The sequence below is a fragment of the Coregonus lavaretus genome (assembly GCF_964263955.1).
Source record: "Coregonus lavaretus genome assembly, chromosome: 8".
Classification (NCBI taxonomy): domain Eukaryota; kingdom Metazoa; phylum Chordata; class Actinopteri; order Salmoniformes; family Salmonidae; genus Coregonus; species Coregonus lavaretus.
The window spans coordinates 40,830,675-40,851,525 of record NC_139995.1 but is presented as its reverse complement, the minus strand read 5'-3'; the positions used below and the strand labels follow the sequence as shown (position 1 = coordinate 40,851,525).

The window sequence follows — 20,851 nt, the reverse complement described above, 5'->3', positions numbered from 1 at the left end:
AAACCCATGATGTGTACACATACAGTGGGGAAAAAAAGTATTTAGTCAACCACCAATTGTGCAAGTTCTCCCACTTAAAAAGATGAGAGAGGCCTGTAATTTTCATCACAGGTACACGTCAACTATGACAGACAAAATGAGAAAAAAAAATCCAGAAAATCACATTGTAGGATTTGTAATGAATTTATTTGCAAATTATGGTGGAAAATAAGTATTTGGTCAATAACAAAAGTTTCTCAATACTTTGTTGACAATGACACAGGTCAAACGTTTTCTGTAAGTCTTCACAAGGTTTTCACACACTGTTGCTGGTATTTTGGCCCATTCCTCCATGCAGATCACCTCTAGAGCAGTGATGTTTTGGGGCTGTCGCTGGGCAACACAGACTTTCAACTCCCTCCAAAGATTTTCTATGGGGTTGAGATCTGGAGACTGGCTAGGCCGCTCCAGGACCTTGAAATGCTTCTTACGAAGCCACTCCCTCTTTGCCCGGGCGGTGTGTTTGGGATCATTGTCATGCTGAAAGACCCAGCCACGTTTCATCTTCAATGCCCTTGCTGATGGAAGGAGGTTTTCACTCAAAATCTCACGATACATGGCCCCATTCATTCTTTCCTTTACACGGATCAGTCGTCCTGGTCCCTTTGCAGAAAAACAGCCCCAAAGCATGATGCTTCCACCCCCATGCCTCACAGTTGGTATGGTGTTCTTTGGATGCAACTAGGCATTCTTTGTCCTCCAAACACGACGAGTTGAGTTTTTACCAAAAAGTTCTATTTTGGTTTCATCTGACCATATGACATTCTCCCAATCCTCTTCTGGATCATCCAAATGCACTCTAGCAAACTTCAGACGGGCCTGGACATGTACTGGCTTAAGCAGGGGGACACGTCTAGCACTGCAGGATTTGAGTCCCTGGCGGCGTAGTGTGTTACTGATGGTAGGCTTTGTTACTTTGGTCCCAGCTCTCTGCAGGTCATTCACTAGGTCCCCCCGTGTGGTTCTGGGATTTTTGCTCACCGTTCTTGTGATCATTTTGACCCCACGGGGTGAGATCTTGCGTGGAGCCCCAGATCGAGGGAGATTATCAGTGGTCTTGTATGTCTTCCATTTCCTAATAATTGCTCCCAGAGTTGATTTCTTCAAACCAAGCTGCTTACCTATTGCAGATTCAGTCTTCTCAGCCTGGTGCAGGTCTACAATTTTGTTTCTGGTGTCCTTTGACAGCTCTTTAGTCTTGGCCATAGTGGAGTTTGGAGTGTGACTGTTTGAGGTTGTGGACAGGTGTCTTTTATACTGATAACAAGTTCAAACAGGTGCCATTAATACAGGTAACGAGTGGAGGACAGAGGAGCCTCTTAAAGAAGAAGTTACAGGTCTGTGAGAGCCAGAAATCTTGCTTGTTTGTAGGTGACCAAATACTTATTTTCCACCATAATTTGCAATTAAATTCATAAAAAATCCTACAATGTGATTTTCTGGATTTTTTTTCTCTCAATTTGTCTGTCATAGTTGACGTGTACCTATGATGAAAATTACAGGCCTCTCTCATCTTTTTAAGTGGGAGAACTTGCACAATTGGTGGCTGACTAAATACTTTTTTTCCCCACTGTACACCCTGCTCTGAATCTAGATAAGGTCTGCATTAAGAACGAGGTATGAGAAGAGCTTCTGAAATCTGGGGAGGAGAAGGAGGAGAACAGAAGGAGTGGGAGGTGGTTACATAATTAAATAAAAAAAATTTATTCCCCAAACGAGAAAAAGAGGAAGAGCTATACTAGTGAGCTATACTGTAATCATAACAAACGATCATCTTATTACAATGACAGTCATCACACATCATCTCAGTACAGCCCGTAAGTGCCATTACAAGACTCTCCATCGGTACAAACTACAGTCCCCCAAACCACTGACTTAAGAACAGATCAGAGTACTCCTCCAGTCTCTACATGCTGTGGACTATAGCCTGTTGTCAAGGGCCTGTATTTATCAAGCGTCTCTAGGTGCTGATCTAGGATCAGGTCCTCCCTATCCATAACAATCTTCTTCAATATGATCTCAAAGGCAAAACTGCTACCTGATTAGCACTCCTACTCTGGTCCTGCAAGGTAATCGTGGACAACAATGGCTGCTTCAGGTTTACACACGGAGCATCCTGCTAATTTCGAACCACAAATCGATAGTTAGTGGTGTAATTCACTTAGCCAGAGATAACAGAGGAAGGAAAAACGACTATAATGAACAGAGGAAGGTATCAAGACGTGGTAAAAGGGATGAAGATGCAGGCCAGGAAGCAGTCATCCTAAACTAAATCCCACCAAGCCTACGTCTTACTAAGAACACTGCCATCTGGGTCGATAAATATCTACAGTACCTGTTAAAGCTACAGATGACACCTCCAATAAGTTTATTTTAGTCACTGCCATTCTCCAGTACTGTACATTAGCAGGTGTGAATGCAATAGAGGTTGAGGTATGAAGGTGACTCATACAATGATCAACAGGGATTCAACAAGTTTCACATTTTGCAGGTGTTGACAGTCTGTGTCTCTTTGGATGCAGTAAATATATTAGGAATGTAAATACATGGGGGATTCGTGTGTAAGGACGCTGAGCTAATGATCCATAAAGAGTTTACATTACATTTACATTTTAGTCATTTAGCAGACGCTCTTATCCAGAGCGACTTACAGTTAGTGAATATTTTTTTTTTTTTATACTGGCCCCCCGTGGGAATCGAACCCACAACCCTGGCGTTGCAAACGCCATGCTCTATCAACTGAGCTACATCCCTGCCGGCCATTCCCTCCCCTACCCTGGACGACGCTGGGCCAATTGTGCGCCGCCCATGAGTCTCCCGGTCGCGGCCGGCGGCGACAGAGCCTGGATACGAACCAGGATCTCTAGTGGCAGAGTTAGCCTATGCCACTCTTATGACAGCATTATGCAGCACTTATGCCACATTTCTTATGATGAAGACGTCTCTGTTATCATAATGCTCCTCCTTAGGCCTCTTATAACCACAATAAGGTAGCAAATGTTATTTCATATATTTCATCTGCAGTTCAGACAGCATAACAACATTAGAGCAGAGAAGAGAGAACTTGTGTGCTCAGGCTGGCAATCACAATGTTACCATCCATCGGGCCATTACCATCCCATCGGGCCATCACATCATCATCACTGTGGGCTGGCAATCTGAGCCACATTCTCCTTATTACCCATCCCATCAGACCAGGCATGTCCTCATCTATTAGACTGGAGTAATGGCACGGCACCAACAGCTAGTCTGCCACTGACACCTCAATGCTCCAGACCCACTATACTAATATAGAGGCTGAGGTCTCAATACTCTATATAGCCACTACAGTAAAACAGCAATCGACTCACTATCCACATATAACAAGCTTATTCCTCAAGCAATGTTTCAGTTTTATTGACAGATTATTTTAGGCTAAACTGGAGTTTTCAGCCAGCCAGTGTTAAGATAGGCAAGTTACCCACATCAGCTCAGGCTATGAGGTGATCTACATTACTGGATGCTCGGCTAGGCAGCACTGGCCCAGAATATTCATCTCAATATGCCCTCGTTGCAATACTGCAACCAATCAATCAATCAGCCACCAAAACAACTCCTCAACAACATTAGCTCAGTGTCCTCACACACAGATCCCCAATGTATTTACACCCCTAATATATTTACTGCATCCAGAGAGAGAGGAAACAGACTGTCAAAGGCAGGCAGGTAGAGACGGAAGATGATTAGGAGATTCTGCACACAAATTAGTTCCTGCCAGGGTGATACATCATGGAGAATTAAGAGGTCTCACCTCACACACACACCAGAACCTGAGCGGCCGACAGCCATATTGGCACATCTGTCAGGAGAGGAAAGAGGAACCCAGTCAGGACAGACTGTGTGTGTGATGTGTAGTGTGGTGTGTGTGATGTGTAGTGTGTAGTGTGTAGTGTGTGTGTGTGTGTGTGTGTGTGTGTGTGTGTGTGTGTGTGTGTGTGCGACACCCAGGACAGAGACAGAGATGGATGGACCAATCACAGCTCCACAATGGGCTGATCTGATCTGACCGGCGATAACCAAGATGGATCCTCCTATCCTGTGTCAGCTTGCAAAGTGCCAGCGCCGGAGGAATTCATTTTTAATAATTAGTGTTCACTTCCAGCGAGCACCTCGGAGTCTCTTCTACAGGAAATAAGCGCAGGTAGGTAGAAGGGGTTGCAAGGCATCCGACCGCAAGGCACTAGAGGGTGGTGAGTACGGCCCAGTACCTCACTGAGGCCGGGCTCCCCCCCCCCCCCCCGGGCCATGAAAAGCCAACTGACATTAACTCCCGAGGTGCTGACCTCTTGCACCCTCTACAACCACTGATTATTATTTGACCATGCTGATCTTCTATGAACGTTTGAACATCTTGAAGAACGATCTGGCCTAAATGGCCATGTACTCTTATAATCTCCACCCGGCATAACCAGAAGAGGACTGGCCACCCCTCAGAGCCTGATTCCTCTCTAGGTTTATTCCTAGGTTCCTGCCTTTCTAGGTAATTTTTTCTAGCCACCGTGCTTCTACATCTGCATTGCTTGCTCTCTGAGGTTTTAGGCTCGGTTTCTGTATAAGCACTTTGTGACAACTGCTGTTGTAAAAAGAGCTCTATAAATAAATGTGATTGATTGATTGACTACTAAACAAGACTGCTAAATAGCTAATAAAATGGCTACCCGGACTACCTGCATTGAAACTTTTTTGAATCTCTTGTACTGACTCTACGCACACACCCTGGACTCTACCCATACACTGACATCCCAACACACACATACATACACACTACATACTCCCACAAACACATAGCACGCACATGTGCATACTGACGCCACACACACACACACTCACACTAAACACATCGCTGCTGCTACTGTCTATTATCTACAGTGGGGGGAAAAAGTATTTAGTCAGCCACCAATTGTGCATGTTCTCCCACTTAAAAAGATGAGAGACGCCTGTAATTTTCATCAAAGGTACACGTCAACTATGACAGACAAATTGAGAAAAAACCCCCCAGAAAATCACATTGTAGGATTTTTAATGAATTTATTTGCAAATTATGGTGGAAAATAAGTATTTGGTCACCTACAAACAAGCAAGATTTCTGGCTCTCACAGACCTGTAACTTCTTCTTTAAGAGGCTCCTCTGTCCTCCACTCGTTACCTGTATTAATGGCACCTGTTTGAACTTGTTATCAGTATAAAAGACACCTGTCCACAACCTCAAACAGTGACACTCCATACTCCACTATGGCCAAGACCAAAGAGCTGTCAAAGGACACCAGAAACAAAATTGTAGACCTGCACCAGGCTGGGAAGACTGAATCTGCAATAGGTAAGCAGCTTGGTTTGAAGAAATCAACTGTGGGAGCAATTATTAGGAAATGGAAGACATACAAGACCACTGATAATCTCCCTCGATCTGGGGCTCCACGCAAGATCTCACCCCGTGGGGTCAAAATGATCACAAGAACGGTGAGCAAAAATCCCAGAACCACACGGGGGGACCTAGTGAATGACCTGCAGAGAGCTGGGACCAAGTAACAAAGCCTACCATCAGTAACACACTACACAGCCAGGGACTCAAATCCTGCAGTGCGAGACGAGTCCCCCTGCTTAAGCCAGTACATGTCCAGGCCCGTCTGAAGTTTGCTAGAGTGCATTTGGATGATCCAAAAGAGGATTGGGAGAATGTCATATGGTCAGATGAAACCAAAATATAACTTTTTAGTAAAAACTCAACTCCTCGTGTTTGGAGGACAAAGAATGCTGAGTTCCATCCAAAGAACACCATACCTACTGTGAAGCATGGGGGTGGAAACATCATGCTTTGGGGCTGTTTTTCTGCAAAGGGACCAGGACGACTGATCCGTGTAAAGGAAAGAATGAATGGGGCCATGTATCGTGAGATTTTGAGTGAAAACCTCCTTCCATCAGCAAGGGCATTGAAGATGAAACATGGCTGGGTCTTTCAGCATGACAATGATCCCAAACACACCGCCCGGGCAACGAAGGAGTGGCTTCGTAAGAAGCATTTCAAGGCCCTGGAGTGGCCTAGCCAGTCTCCAGATCTCAACCCCATAGAAAATCTTTGGAGGGAGTTGAAAGTCTGTGTTGCCCAGCGACAGCCCCAAAACATCACTGCTCTAGAGGAGATCTGCATGGAGGAATGGGCCAAAATACAAGCAACAGTGTGTGAAAACCTTGTGAAGACTTACAGAAAACGTTTGATCTGTGTCATTGCCAACAAAGGGTATATAACAAAGTATTGAGAAACTTTTGTTATTGACCAAATACTTATTTTCCACCATAATTTGCAAATAAAATAAAAAAAATTTCCTCATTTTGTCTGTCATAGTTGACGTGTCCCTATGATGAAAATTACAGGCCTCTCTCATCTTTTTAATTGGGAGAACTTGCACAATTGGTGGCTGACTAAATACTTTTTTCCCCCCACTGTATCCTGTTGCCTAGTCACTTTACCACTACCGATATGTTAATAGCTACCTTGTATACCTCGTACCCCTGCACATGGACTCGGTACTGGTACTTCCTGTATAAAGCCAAGTTACTTTTACTCCTTATTGTTATTCCTTATTCACTGTGTATTTATTCCTTGTGTCACTATTTCAATTTTGTATTAAATGTTAACTCTGCATTGTTAGAAAAGGACCCGTAAGTAAGCATTTCACTGCTGGTCTACACCTGTTCTTTACAATGCATGTGTCACGCTCTGGCCGTGAGAGGCCTGTTGTCTTTAGTTGGTTTGGTCAGGGCGTGAGTTTCTATGTTATATTTTCTATGTTGCAGTTCTAGGTTGTGTGTCCATGTTTGGCCAGGTGTGATTCCCAATCAGAGACAGCTGTCGCTCGTTGTCTCTGATTGGGGATCATACTTAAGTAGCCTGTTTGCCTACCTTAGTTGTGGGATCTTGTTCTGTGTTAGGCTTGTATGTGTATAGCCTGAGGACTTCACGTTACATTGTTTCTTGTTTTGTTTATTGAGTTAAATAAACATGTACGCTTTTCACGCTGCACCTTGGTCTGACCCGTCTCTCAACGATCGTGACAGCATGTGACAAATAAAATGTTATTTGATTTTATTTGGTTGATAATTCACATCATCAGTGACAGACACACACACCAATGACACACACCGGAGGGTTATAAACGACAGGTGTTAAGCTGATATCATCACGGGGAGCCGTGTGTGTCTGAGCCACAGAGTGTGATTGTAAATGCACATTGGAGCACGGCCGCCATGGCTGCCTTATTCTCAGACAGGTGAATACGTCTCCCCTCTCTCCAGGGAGCTGAGAATTACCTCAGTCCCTTACCCTGAGAGAGAGAGCTCCCTGTCTGACTGGGCTGTATGGAACCCCCCTTTAACTGGCCTTCCATAGTCCATAAGGGGGAACAGGGTTTAAACAGAGCAGGTAGTCTGCCTCCTCTCCTCTCTGTTCTGTTCTGCCACGGCTTGGTTTTTCCTGGCTCAGTGACCACTGCAGCACCACCATCAGAGAGAGAGAGAGGAGGGAGGAGGAGAGATAAAGGGCTTGAAACAAGGGTGATGTGGGGAGAGAGGGGATACAGGAAAGAGAGAATGTGTGTGTATGAGAGAGAGAGAGAGAGAGAGAGAGAGAGAGAGAGAGAGAGAGAGAGAGAGAGAGAGAGAGAGAGAACAAGAAAAGAGTGAAGAGAGAGAAGGAGCCAACACACGTTGGCACATGCTCTGTTGCATTCTAGGACAAAACTAGCTTCCTGAAGGTAGTCTGATCTGTGGAGCCATTCTGCATGTTCTCATCCACAACAACAGCAACAACATGTAATGGCTGCTTTAAAGAGGTAAACACAGAGAAACAGACAATAGTACAACCTCTCTCTGTCTGAGGATAGGTACAGTGGCTTGCGAAAGTATTCACCCCCTTTGGCATTTTTCCTATTTTGTTGCCTTACAACCTGGAATTAAAATGGATTTTTTGGGGGTTTGTATCATTTCATTTACACAACATGCCTACCACTTTGAAGATGCAAAATACAATAAATAAGATAAAAAAACAGAAAACTTGAGCGTGCATAACTATTCACCCCCCCAAAGTCAATACTTTGTAGAGCCACCTTTTGCAGCAATTACAGCTGCAAGTCTCTTGGGGTATGTCTCTAGATAAGCTTGGCACATCTAGCTACTGGGATTTTTGCCCATTCTTCAAGGCAAAACTGCTCCAGCTCCTTCAAGTTGGATGGGTTCCGCTGGTGTACAGCAATCTTTAAGTCATACCACAGATTCTCAATTGGATTGAGGTCTGGGCTTTGACTAGGCCATTCCAAGACATTTAAATGTTTCCCCTTAAACCACTCGAGTGTTGCTTTAGCAGTATGCTTAGGGTCATTGTCCTGCTGGAAGGTTAACCTGCGTCCCAGTCTCAAATCTCTGGAAGACTGAAACAAGTTTCCCTCAAGAATTTCCCTGTATTTAGCGCCATCCATCATTCCTTAAATTCTGACCAGTTTCCCAGTCCCTGCCGATGAAAAACATCCCCACAGCATGATGCTGCCACCACCATACTTCACTGTGGGGATGGTGTTCTCGGGATGATGAGAGGTGTTGGGTTTGCGCCAGACATAGTGTTTTCCTTGATGGCCAAAAAGCTCAATTTTAGTCTCATCTGACCAGAGTACCTTCTTCCATATGTTTGGGGAGTCTCCCACATGCCTTTTGGCGAACACCAAACGTGTTTGCTTATTTATTTCTTTAAGCAATGGCTTTTGTCTGGCCAGTCTTCCGTAAAGCCCAGTGCTGTGGAGTGTACGGCTTAAAGTGGTCCTATGGACAGATACTCCAATCTCCACTGTGGAGCTTTGCAGCTCCTTCAGGGTTATCTTTGGTGTCTTTGTTGCCTCTCTGATTAATGCCCTCCTTGTCTGGTCCGTGAGTTTTGGTGGGCGGCCCTCTCTTGGCAGGTTTGTTGTGGTGCCATATTCTTTCCATTTTTTAATAATGGATTTAATGGTACTCCGTGGGATGTTCAACGTTTCTGATATTTTTTTATAACCCAACCCTGATCTGTACTTCTCCACAACTTTGTCCCTGACCTGTTTGGAGAGCTCCTTGATCTTCATGGTGCCGCTTGCTTGGTGGTGCCCCTTGCTTAGTGGTGTTGCAGACTCTGGGGCCTTTCAGAACAGGTGTATATATACTGAGATCATGTGACAGATTGCACACAGGTGGACTTTATTTAACTAATTATGTGACTTCTGAAGGTAATTGGTTGCACTAGATCTTATGTAGGGGCTTCATAGCAAAGGGGGTGAATACATATGCACGCACCACTTTTCCGTTATTTCTTATAATTTTTTTAAACAAGTCATTTTTTTCATTCCACTTCACCAATTTGGACTATTTTGTGTATGTCCATTACATTAAATCCAAATGAAAATCCATTTAAATTACAGGTTGTAATGCAACAAAATAGGAAAAAAGCCAAGGGGGATGAATACTTTTGCAAGGCACTGTAGGTAGTTGGACACTAGCCATAAGAATTGGCAGTTCTATTAGTACTGCATTACCAAGTGAGGTGAGGGGTTGCTAACTGTGAGGCACATTCCCTTCCTGAGTCTCCTAGGAGCAGAAGAAGAGAACTGTACTTCTCTCTAAGGTAATGGAGGAGGAGCGGAGGAGCCTAGTGCTCCACTGTACCTCTCTCTGCAGAGGGGAGTTGAGGCCCAGGCCCGGAGAGAGCAGAGCAAAACAGAGCAGAGCAAAGCAGAGCAGAGCAAAGCAGAGCAGAGCAACTCCTCTCCTCTCCTCAAATCATTAACTTCAGGAAGCACAGTTCCTTTCATGCGGTGGGCATGTCAACATCACCCAATTCTCCCTTTCCCCTGTTCACTCCCTCCCCCGCCACCCCCCGCCTCACCTTCGGCAGGGGGCACAGAGCTGTAAGCAAGACCCCCCCTTTCCCCTTCTCCCCCTTCCTCTCCCAGATTAGGAGCCACCCAATTAGAGTCAGATGTAGCCAGCAGGGAGCCCCATGCTAAGCCAAGTTACACTCAGCCCTGTGGAGTGGAGGTGAAGCCCTGTATTTTGGCAGTTACCTGTATATCATGGACTCAAGGGTTGTACAGAAGAATTCAGCACCATTTTGAATGAGTGTTAGGAAAATGAATCATTCTGTTAATTTACTTACACCAAGGCTAATGTAGCTAGCTTTTATCACAATACAGTGCCTGGATACAGAAATGGAATACATGCCCATCAACGTATCAAGAGACAGATGCCATGTCTACGTAAATATGACTTTAATGTCAAATCCAACTGGTTTCATCCAATGTGGGGCAATATAAAAGTTCAGAATAAAAAGTAAGATCTACACACTCAGAGCCAGAGGCAAACAAGAAACAAACACAGAGAGAGAGAGTGAAAAGGGGGATAATGAAAAAGCTGCAGAAAGAGTAAAAACAAAAAAACTGATAAATGATGCAGATCTGAGCTCCTGCGGGGGTCTGGTGGTGTGAGATATCATCACTCTTATGAAAAATGCCTACGCTCGAGCACACACACACAGGCACACACACACACACACACGCCTTGAATAACCTTTAATCACATTCCAGGGTGTGGGTTTCTGTTTAACTTATTTAGTGTTTCGTAACTAAAGTACACACACTGCAGGAGAGTGAGACACAGTACATCTCTCTCTTCTGTACAGCAAATATGAAAGATTTAGAAGTAGTTTAGGTTAACCTTCTCTTAATGTTGTAAAGTGTAGATTAGAATATTAAAATCTGTACATTTTCTATCCTTTCATTTGCATCTGCAACGTTGCGACTTTCTGTATCGGCATTAGGCAGTCTCCCTGGCAGAGAAAAAGTCCATAAAAAATGTGAAATATAGATCTCTGATTGACACAGTGAATGACTTACACAACACAAGAGAGGTGTATTGAAAGTGTAAAGGCTAAAAAGCTATAGAACCTTGGATACGGACTGGTAAATAATACAAGGATTCTCCTGAGAACTGAGTGGAATATAGAGGAGGCTCAAACTCTGGTGTCAGGTGATATGAATCACAACATATGACAGACACTATACCATCCAAGGCAGGGTTTACCTCATGAGACCATGAGTCCAACTCATGTCCACTACATAGGCAAGAATGGCTGTCTAACTCAGACTGTGTGGAATCCTATTCAATAACTAGGCACACCATTGGGTGAATGACTGAAAGGTTTGTGTAGGTAGATGGAGGCGTGCTAGCTCTCCATAACAGTGGCTGAGGAATACTGCTTCTTCTACAATAGTCAAGTCTCCATAGCAGAAAGTCCAGATCAAAGCTCATTAGGAGAACAGAACTGTAGGGGGCATGAAGGGGGGAATGGTGAAGCCGGAGCGTAAGAGCGAAGAAGGAAGGAATGGAGAGAGTAAGGTGAAGAGGTAGGGAAAGAGGCAAGTGAGAGAGCTGTGTGAGAAAGATAAACAGGGTGAGGGTGCAGTATCCTTCCTGAAGGCACTCCTCCTCTCACTGCAGTTATCAATTAGCCTGCAATCCAAACTGATATGCTCCAGTTGCACCTGGTGTTATCCATGGTCTCCACTCCCCAATGTACTAAAGCTACAGCTGAAGTTTCTAGGGTTGTTATGGTACCAGTATCGCGATACTCAGAAGTATCGTGGAAAAGATACAAAACATGAAGCGGACAGAATTTCCTGAGGAAAACAGTCCTAATGTTGGAAACAAACAGCCTTACAGTGAGGGAAAAAAGTATTTGATCCCCTGCTGATTTTGTATGTTTGCCCACTGACAAAGACATGATCAGTCTATAATTTTAATGGTAGGTTTATTTGAACAGTGAGAGACAGAATAACAACCAAAAAATCCAGAAAAACGCATTATAAATTGTTTTAAATTGATTTGCATTTTAATGAGGGAAATAAGTATTTGACCCCTCTGCAAAACATGACTTAGTACTTGGTGGCAAAACCCTTGTTGGCAATCACAGAGGACAGACGTTTCCACCAGGTTTCCACACATATCAGGATGGAATTTGTCTCACTCCTCTTTGCAGATCTTCTCCAAGTCATTAAGATTTCGAGGCTGACGTTTGGCAACTCGAACCTTCAGCTCCCTCCACAGATTTTCTATGGGATTAAGGTCTGGAGACTGGCTAGGCCACTTCAGGACCTTAATGTGCTTCTTCTTGAGCCACTCCTTTGTTACCTTGGCCGTGTGTTTTGGGTCATTGTCATGCTGGAATACCCATCCACGACCCATTTTCAATGCCCTGGCTGAGGGAAGGAGGTTCTCACCCAAGATTTGACGGTATATGGCCACGTCCATCGTTCCTTTGATGCAGTGAAGTTGTCCTGTCCCCTTAGCAGAAAAACACCCCTAAAGCATAATGTTTCCACCTCCATGTTTGACGGTGGGGATGGTGTTCTTGGGGTCATAGGCAGCATTCCTCCTCCTCCAAACACGGCGAGTTGAGTTGATGCCAAAGAGCTTGATTTTGGTCTCATCTGACCACAACACTTTCACCCAGTTCTCCTCTGATTCATTCAGATGTTCATTGGCAAACTTCAGACGGGCCTGTATATGTGCTTTCTTGAGCAGGGGGACCTTGCGGGCGCTGCAGGATTTCAGTCCTTCACGGCGTAGTGTGTTACCAATTGTTTTCTTGGTGACTATGGTCCCAGCTGCCTTGAGATCATTGACAAGATCCTCCCGTGTAGTTCTGGGCTGATTCCTCACCGTTCTCATGATCATTGCAACTCCACAAGGTGAGATCTTGCATGGAGCCCCAGGCCGAGGGAGATTGACAGTTATTTTGTGTTTCTTCCATTTGCGAATAATCGCACCAACTGTTGTCACCTTCTCACCAAGCTGCTTGGTGATGGTCTTGTAGCCCATTCCAGCCTTGTGTAGGTCTACAATCTTGACGCTGACATCCTTGGAGAGCTCTTTGGTCTTAGCCATGGTGGAGAGTTGGGAATCTGATTGATTGATTGCTTCTGTGGACAGGTGTCTTTTATACAGGTAACAAGCTGAGATTAGGAGCACTCCCTTTAAGAGTGTGCTCCTAATCTCAGCTCGTTACCTGTATAAAAGACACCTGGGAGGCAGAAATCTTTCTGATTGAGAGGGGGTCAAATTCTTATTTCCCTCATTAAAATGCAAATCAATTTATAACATTTTTGACATGCGTTTTCTTTTTTTGTTGCTATTCTGTCTCTCACTGTTCAAATAAACCTACCATTAAAATTATAAACTGATAATTTATTTGTCAGTGGGCAAACGTACAAAATCAGCAGGGGACCGAATACTTTTTTCCCTCACTGTATGCTGTCACCCAGAATCACAGGTTTATTTTCCAAGCAATAGCACACAATATGTTACATACTGTTGGTTTTTGTAAAGGACCAAATAGTTTAGTCTGCTTTGTTGTTTTCCTTTTTGCCATGGAAAATCAGGTATCGCGATACTGGTATCGTGACAACCCTAAGCTGAACACAGAGAGACACCGTAGTAACAGTAGTAACAGATGCTAGCTTGCCCCACCACTGTGAGAGAGCTAAGGGCTCTTCACAGAGGAACACTACTACAGGAGAATGGCACAAAGGCCTTGGAAAGGATGGAGGCTGGCTGGAGTCAATTACAGCATACGAGAGAAAGTGAGTTATTCCAACCATGTCTGTCCTTTTTAATTCTTTATAACCTTTATTCACCAGGTGGACGCATTAGGGCCAACATACCTCTTCTAAAGGAAGACCTAGCATGTAGTGGCTGCTACACTGCCTGTATACATCTCCATTCACTCCCACGTGGCTCTTAATAACCATTTAGCTGCTATGGCACGCTTGTCCTTCCCCCATTCACAGCCCATAGACACTAATTACTTCTCTAAAGCAACACTGGGTAACATTTCTCTTCTGTCTTCCCTTTCTTCAATGGCTCCATTTACCTCAATCACAATGAGCCAGCTGCCTCACCATTAACCCTGCTGTCATTTACTCACAGTGCTTCTGACTACATATTCCCCCTAACAATACCAAGCACACTGAGGCAAAATACATTTTAGCTGTCTGAATCCCTATAGCTCAGTGTCAACACAGGTTCAGTGTCAAAGCACTAAGACAGGTTTGAATAGAGAGCATGACACATTAAAAGTTCAGAGAGCACAGAGAGAGGCCTGGCAGACAGGCTGCAGAGGTTAGGGGTTGCTATGTGCTATGTGCTAAGTGTTATGACTACAAAGGCAATTACAGTTACAGTGAAACTATCTTTTCCATATTCTGAACTGCTACATAACCAAAAACGTTATTTAAGTGTTTAGGTGTATTAGACAAAGAATGTCAGAACAGTGTGGACAATAACTACAGTCACCCCCTGAGCTGACACTACAGCAGTAAATGTAACACATGGAAATGTGAGTAAAAGCTACTATCAAAGATCTATGGGTAGTGATCCTTGTAAAATAGGTATTCTGACCTCAATGGGACTTCCCAAATAAAGGTTATCTCCTTTCCTAGGAGGTACAGCATCAAGGAGAAGATAATCTCTCATGGACAGATCTACAAACATAACTGGTAGCGTAGAATCTGTCAGGATTGAACGGGATGCGTAGCATATTTCCAGTGTTTGGGTTTTTCTTCACTGTTTATTTGTTACCATCTTTTGAATTTCAGAAGGGGAGGGGACATTCAGCCTGTAACTTGCAAAGAGAGAGGGTAGAGCTCCTTGTTCCGGTTCCGATCCTCGTTCTAGCATTTCTTGATCCCTTCTCTTAACACTTTACACTTGTACACGTATACGGGTTCAAAATAGCAGATTTTGAAATAGATAAGTGCCTAAATTGGAACGCAGTGGATGTACAGTAACATGCTATACATGACGTCAAAACTCAAGGTCTCCGCTTCACAGCAAAGTATTGGTTTTGAATGAAAGCGGTTCTGAACATGAACCCTGCACGCTACAACAAGTTGCCCCCATCCCTCACACTAACTGGGCAACTTTTGCAAATGTGTTGTTGTCTGAGTGAGGTAAATGCTGTAAATAAAGAGGACTCGATGTATTTTGAAAGATGAGACGTTGAGGATTATAATAAATACAGCTTTGATTTCACACAAGCAAGCCAAACACCTGTTAGTCTTTACATTTCCATATCATAAAACTCATGTAATATACGGTGTCAACATTTATGATCACTATGCTTGATATACAGTTACAAGATGACATGGCGCCATCGCTGGGTTGTTCTGAACAGAATGAGCCTATGGTTGTTGTATTGTGAAGACATTTGGCAGGGAACACGCATCTAAATTTATTCGTGACTAGGGCTGGGTGATATATCAAATTATTTTGATTAACTCAAATGTATGTTTTAGCACGATGCTCCAAATGCCTGTATTGCAAGAATGAAGTTTATTTTGTAATTTTATTTTTTATGAGCGTTTGTCTTTTTGGTCTTGTCTCCTTCACTCCTTCTGTGCTGTGTGCACTGTGCACCTTCCCACTCGCACACAGAAACCAAGCCCCTGCCACTCACAACAACAAAGAGACGAAAGATCACTTCTTCCTTTCTGACAAAAAGCAGTTTCAACTCGCAATTTCCATTTGAGGTTTGGTCAGACATAAATGGTCATATGGACACCGAAACACATTATTTTACTGTAATAGATGATAACTTAACCTTTGTAACGATACCCTTTTTATGTCTCAACTCCCAGAATTTAGAACAGAGCAGACCCTACTAAGACGGGAGTATCAACAATGAACATGATTGTGGAAAATGAATGCTCAGTTTCTGTCGAGCGCGGCATTGTTGTACCGCTACCAACATTTTAGCCACTGACTATTATGTGCTAGCTGTGTATTCTGTGTTTATAAATGTGCAGTGAGCGTTAAAATATGCATTTGTATAAGAATTGGCAACTCGATCTCATTCTGAGAAATAAGCAATTCAATCTTATCCAGGTAGCTAGGCCACTTGATTTCAACATCTAAACAAAGTGAACAGGCTGTTGTTCAAAACAGTTGGAGACGGACAGGAGGGTGTATTCATAAACAGTTCAACTGTTCTACCTAGCTAGCAAGCAAATAGATCCAAGTTGGCTAGCCTTTAAATATAATGATTAGCTGGCTACTCACTAGCAGTGGGCTTGTGCTTGTGAGATTGTTTATTTTCTATAATGCCTGATACCAGAAGTTGGTCATTATTGGTGGATGTGCTTTGTGTATGGTTCTGGTTACATTTGTAACAAAATGGGCATTTTCATAGACTTGACAGCCAGATCAGTGATTATTGCAAAAAAGCAGGTTCAACTATTTTGATAAAATAATAAAATGATTACCACCTGTCTTATGGTGGAAGGCTTATATTTAGCATAGGTATAATTTTACAAGCCCTGGATGTATTAGATTACAGTATTCCTGACTGTTTGAAATGCAGTGTATTGACCTTTAATTGTGCAACAAAGCTTATTTAAAAAAAAAAAAAAAAAAAAAAACGAGATATGATTTTTAGGCCATATCGCCCAGCCCTACTTGTGACTCGCCCAGCCCTACTTGTGACTCTATTCTATGTGCACCAAAATTATGATCTGCTTCTCTGAATTGCCTTGTGAAAGCCTAACACTAACATTGTTTTTGGAATGCGTAAACAACAACAGTAATTGTGTGATGGCGGGGATGCAGGGCTGTGTTCCAAAGAAAACAAATACAAGTCTGCTTGCTCTAGTTCCTCAACAGCACAGCTAGGAGAGCTCAAAATAGCACCTTATAGTTGAAGTCTCTTCTTTGAGTCATAAAAGTGCATTGAAAATACATAGGCACTTTGGAGAGATGTGTGGCTACTTGGAGACACCAGTTAGTCCTCTCACTCAAACCCTTGTCATTCTTTTGATCTAATGTTGCACCTACCCCAAATGGTCCATGAATATTCTTATCATGTTATTGAATGTATCCAGAGTATTTTCAGATTTCGTTATCAACAAATGTGGCAAAAAAGTACAGTAAATGTAAAATGCATATAAAATTTACAGTATAACGTTTGGATTCAGTCTTGAGTCAGATTAAGTGTTTTGTCCTCACCTTTAGTCTAATAATTTTCCCATATTCTCCAAACTGTTCCCTTTGATTGCTATCATGGTTATGCATTTCCATATTTCTTCTGTTAGAAACATTTCAATTTAGCCCTATCTATATAGCCAATTCCCACGAGTGTAAGGGGTTAAAATGTACCCAGAACTTAATCGAGCACCTGACCAATTACACAACACTTTAGTTCTGGGTTAACCGAGATTAAGGAGAAGAGGAAGGGTACAAAGACTAACTTCCTCCTACTTTACTCTCCAGGGGAAACAGCATTTGGAACATAACCGTTAAATCAGTTAATTTGGATAGCTCTTTCCACAAAGGCAAAGTGGAATGTGAAAGAGGTTTGAAAATGTTTTTTAGTGATCTTTTCCTTTTTAAATATTTTTAAATATGAGTGATTTTTACAGGACTGCAGGCGTTGCTAAAATAAGCAGGAGGGAGGTAGTGAGAGTGACTTTTCAAGCATAATATACAATCCAGAGAGGCAGAATATCACCAATTTCCATCTCACTTCAGCCTTGTCCTACTCAGATGGCCGAGAGCACTCTGTTCATGTCCTCATCTAATGGGAAATTTGCACAGTTAGTGGATATCAATAGCACCAGGGACACTACTTCTAGCTTTTCGATATAAATTCAAGCCACTGCTTTTGAGGATCACAGTGAGGTAGCTGGCTAGCAGCACAATGGTTTTAAAAAAAACAACATATTCAGTGAATGAATCACATATTGGCCTACACACAAACACTGCTGGAGCGTACATACCCACAAACATACAGTACATACACCCACCCACAACATGGCATGTCGTGAATAACCAAAGGCAAAAAGTAAATGTATGCATGATGTGAAACCTTATTTAAGGCTGCCCTGCAACATAAAACTCATCATTAGACCTTGTGAAAGTTTTCTGGGCCCAACTGTACTGTAAAATGTGCTAATTTAGCTCTAGCTAGGGATGTGTGCGGTTATTTGAATATCCAAACGGATGTTAGTCCTCAAGTACTTGTGTGAGTATACATTTGAGATAAATATATATATATAGGCCTATTTTAACACTGAAAAGGCTTTTTCTAAATTAATAAAAATATTAATGTGACATTGTTACATAGAAAGATATACCAAGACATTTCAAAGTATTAATTAAATAAAACAAACTTTTCAATTTAGTTTTTATGACATGCACCATGCTCACCATAAAAGGACTGGTAGCCGACCAGTAGCATTCATGTGTGTAGCTTGTTGTTTATGTTGGCCAATCAAAGCGGCAAAGAGGCTCACTGTGTTGCAAGTGGAGTGAGAGTTCACTAATGCAAGATGGAATATAATTACAGGATTAAAAGTTAGCGAAATGAGAAGGAGTAGGCTACAACGAGCAACCAACAGGTAGGCTGTTGTGTTAACTGAATGGGGTTGGAGAGAAAGCGCAGCATGTGGCCTCATTTAGCCTAACTAGCCTCTATAAGCTACTCCAGTCAAGACAGAAACTGTTACAGTGCCTTGCAAAAGTATTCATCCCTCTTTGCGTTTTTCCTATTTTGTTGCATTACAACCTGTAATTTAATTGGATTTTTATTTGAATTTCATGTAATGGACATACACAAAATAGTCCAAATTGATGAAGTGAAATGAAAAAAATATATTGTTTCAAACAAAATAAAAACTTTAATAACGGAAAAGTGGTACGTGCATATGTAAATAAGATCTGGTGCAAACAATTACCTTCAGAAGTCACATAATTAGTTAAATAAAGTCCACCGGTGTGCAATCTAAGTGTCACATGATCTGTCACATGATCTCAGTATATATACAGTGAGGGAAAAAAGTATTTAATCCCCTGCTGATTTTGTACGTTTGCCCACTGACAAAGACATGATCAGTCTATAATTTTAATGGTAGGTTCATTTGAACAGTGAGAGACAGAATAACAACAACAAAATCCAGAAAAACGCATGTCAAAAATGTTATAAATTGATTTGCATTTTAACGAGGGAAATAAGAATTTGACCCCTCTGCAAAACATGACTTAGTACTTGGTGGCAAAACCCTTGTTGGCAATCACAGAGGTCAGACGTTTCTTGTAGTTGGCCACCAGGTTTGCAAACATCTCAGGGGGGATTTTTTTCCACTCCTCTTTGCAGATCTTCTCCAAGTCATTAAGGTTTCGAGGCTGACGTTTGGCAACTCGAACCTTCAGCTCCCTCCACAGATTTTCTATGGGATTAAGGTCTGGAGACTGGCTAGGCCACTTCAGGACCTTAATGTGCTTCTTCTTGAGCCACTCCTTTGTTGCCTTGGCCGTGTGTTTTGGGTCATTGTCATGCTGGAATACCCGTCCACGACCCATTTTCAATGCCCTGGCTGAGGGAAGGAAGTTCTCACCCAAGATTTGATTGTACCTGGCCCCGTCCATCGTCCCTTTGATGCGGTGAAGTTGTCCTGTCCCCTTAGCAGAAAAACACCCCCAAAGCATAATGTTTCCACCTCCATGTTTGACGGAGGGGATGGTGTTCTTGGGGTCATAGGCAGCATTCCTCCTCCTCCAAACACGGCGAGTTGAGTTGATGCCAAAGAGCTCGATTTTGGTCTCGTCTGACCACAACACTTTCACCCAGTTCTCCTCTGAATCATTCAGATGTTATTTGGCAAACTTCAGACGGCCCTGTATATGTGCTTTCTTGAGCAGGGGGACCTTGCGGGAGCTGTAGGATTTCAGTCCTTCACGGCGTAGTGTGTTACCAATTGTTTTCTTGGTGACTATGGTCCCAGCTGCCTTGAGATCATTGACAAGATCCTCCCGTATAGTTCTGGGCTGATTCCTCAACGTTCTCTTGATCATTGCAACTCCACGAGGTGAGATCTTGCATGGAGCCCCAGGCCGAGGGAGATTGACAGGTCTTTTGTGTTTCTTCCATTTGCGAATAATCGCACAAACTGTTGTCACCTTCTCACCAAGCTGCTTGCCGATGGTCTTGTAGCCCATTCCAGCCTTGTGTAGGTCTACAATCTTGTCCCTGACATCCTTGGAGAGCTCTTTGGTCTTGGCCATGGTGGAGAGTTTGGAATCTGATTGATTGATTGCTTCTGTGGACAAGTGTCTTTTGTACAGGTAACAAACTGAGATTAGGAGCACTCCCTTTAAGAGTGTGCTCCTAATCTCAGCTCGTTACCTGTATAAAAGACACCTGGGAGCCACAAATCTTTCTGATTGAGAGGGGGTCAAATACTTATTTCCCTCATTAAAATGCAAATCAATTTATAACATTTTTGACATGCGTTTTTCTGGATTTTGTTGTTGTTATTCTGTCTCTCACTGTTCAAATAAACCTACCATTAAAATTATAGACTGATCATTTCTTTGTCAGTGGGAAAACGTACAAAATCAGCAGGGGATCAAATACTTTTTTCCCTCACTGTACACCTGTTCAGGGACAAAGTTGTGGAGAAGTACAGATCATGGATTGGTTATAAAAAAATATCGGACACTTTGAATATCCCACGGAGCACCATTAAATCCATTATTAAAAAATTGAAAGAATATGGCCCCACAACAAACCTGCCAAGAGAGGACCGCCCACCAAAATTGAGCTTTTTGGCCATCAAGGAAAACGCTATGTCTGGCGCAAACCCAACACCTGTCATCACCCCGAGAACACCATCCCCACAGTGAAGCATGGTGGTGGCAGCATCATGCTGTGGGG

General features: G+C 42.9%; 1 protein-coding gene across 1 annotated transcript in view; it reads right to left on the bottom strand.

Moving 5' to 3' along the window:
* Positions 1-20,851, bottom strand: part of LOC311134172 (receptor-type tyrosine-protein phosphatase gamma-like) — a 229,138-nt gene that overhangs the window by 157,188 nt on the left and 51,099 nt on the right. The window lies entirely within an intron of this gene.